Raw genomic sequence first — 2,474 nt, forward strand, 5'->3', positions numbered from 1 at the left:
TTTTTTTTTTTAAACTGCTGCATTTAAGGTAGCACAAAATACTGCCTTTTAAAGGCAGCAGCTGGCTGCCTTAAAAAGGCAGCACAAATTCTGTATATAATGCACAAAAAAAGGGGGTGTCTAACTACTTTTAGCACAAATGCTGTATATAATGCACAAAAAAAGGGGGTGTCTAACGACTTTTCCCTAATCGAGATTATGATCAACATTTAGAGGTAATACTGTATATAATGCGCAAAAAAAAAAAAAGGTGTGGTATGGTCATAAAACGAAGGATCGTATAAAAACTTGTGAAAGGAGTCGAGTCGAGCCAACGCATCCAACCTTTTGGATAGCTAGCCCTCTATTTTTTAAGAATAATTTGGTCATTGAATTTTAATTTTTTCTACATAATTTATAGATTCTTTTTCACGTCTATCATTGTGTTAGTCTTCTTATAACTCAGATGTGGCAAAATGTATAGTCCTTAAACACATCAAATTTAACATTAATTTTTGAAAAAGAAGACTAATGTAATGATGAGTGCGAAAGAAAACATGAAGTCCTATAATTAATTTGAAACAAATTAAAGTTTAGTGACCAAATTAAAACCAACCTGTAAGTTCAGTGACCAATCGAGCTATTTACCCCATTATTGCAGTGTCTTGCACACCATTAACATCAAGTCCGATGCAGTCTTGTATTTTGCTTTAGGCTTTGTTTGTCTATTATTCTAGCAAATTATTTTTTCTATAGGACCCATTTTTAATCACATATTTTTCTTTAAAATAATATTATACGTAAATAAAAAAAAATTCCTTCTTTTTTAATCATATATTTCAACATTAATCACTCCATAATACATTATTCACGAATAATGGGGCACAAGCACCCCCTTAATGTATAGGTTTTCTTCTTCACCAAACGAAACCAATCACACGTCGGCTTGCGGGTTCAGCTCGTTTCAACTAGGTCCATGGTTTTGAACTCATTTTAAGACGAGTCATGGATCGAATCAAGCTCACTTTTTTCCACGAGCTAACTTGTTCATGCTCGTGGACCAGCTCATTTTTTGCTTATTTTTATTGCTCTCTTTATTGATTTCTTTTTTAAAAAATTGTTAATTTTTCAAACAGTAAAACAACGAGCTAGATTGTGAGGTCCACGAGCTTACAAGCTGAACTAAGTGGGAAATACATGAAATTGATCCATTTAAGGTCATTTTTCTAAAATGGCCTTTGACCATTCAAATGCTAAAATCTGCCTAAAATACCCCCAACATAAAATTTATAACCAACCCATCTTAATTTTAAAAGAGTTCAACTAAGCCCTCAAATTTTTATCTTTAATTTTTCCGCCTCGTAAAAAATTGGTATCAAAGCCTAGTAACGAAACTGAAGAATATTTTATTTAAAATGAATAGAAAAGATAAAATGATTTTAGAAGAATTACAAAATATTAGTATATTAACTAATACTAAATGTATTAAATTACAAGAATTAGCAATAAATTTAAGTATTGAATATAAATATCTAATTGAAGAAATAAAACAAATTAATAATTCTCAAAAATTAATTGAAACAAAAAATAAAGTATTACAGATCCTGGTAGATGAATTTCTCAAATATGAAGAGGAAGATATGATTATAAATCAATTTTTAAAACAATATGATAATTATCCTAAGCCTTTAGAAAAACCAAACATTACTAATCAAGATGTCATGACTAGTGTTAAGCCTATGATTATCACTCCATATTGGGTCATTTTATTGGACTCGAACCAGGCCCGTTAGTGTTGGGTCCCAAAGTCGAGGCTCTAACAAGGCCAACCGAGGCGCAGTCGAGGCCCTAAGAAGTCTAGCCGAAACGCCTGTCGAGGTGTCTATTATTTTGCTCACCTCGTATTGGACTCAGATTTAGGCTCACTAACCCGTTTGGCCCGCTTCACATCCATTTCTCTATACATATGGATTCAACTCACACAATCATGACATGTTTTACATTCTCAATCCAAATCCCATATCCATCCTATTGCACTCTATATTTCTATTTTCGTCCATCCGTTGACGTGATCGTCGGAGTGCAAACGGTCGCGGGACCTTTTTCTTGTCCAACGGCCTTTGCCTTTTGACTCGGTATTACATGTGCAGGTTTCGAGGGGACAACGTTAGAGAATCTGTTGGAGCCAGAAGGTTAACAGATTGACGCCGTCCGTAACAAATGCTACGTCAACCATATTATACCACATACCATATGGTCACCGAAAATTGAAAATTTTCCGGGCGGCAGTGTTCTACCAAAAGAGAAAAGATAGCAACTAGACAGGATGGGATTTTCTGGGTAGTTTCCTCTACCAAAACGATAGAGCCAGCCATCCAAAAAGAAGAAGAGTAACTTGCTGGAAATAAAGGGGCAACACAAGAATCTATTCATGGGAAAAATGAAGGCAGATCTTAAAAGGAAATTTTCAACATCAAATTGAAGAATTCAACCAC

This window comes from Olea europaea, chromosome 1, assembly GCF_002742605.1.
Source record: "Olea europaea var. sylvestris chromosome 1, O_europaea_v1, whole genome shotgun sequence".
Taxonomy (NCBI): Eukaryota; Viridiplantae; Streptophyta; class Magnoliopsida; order Lamiales; family Oleaceae; genus Olea; species Olea europaea.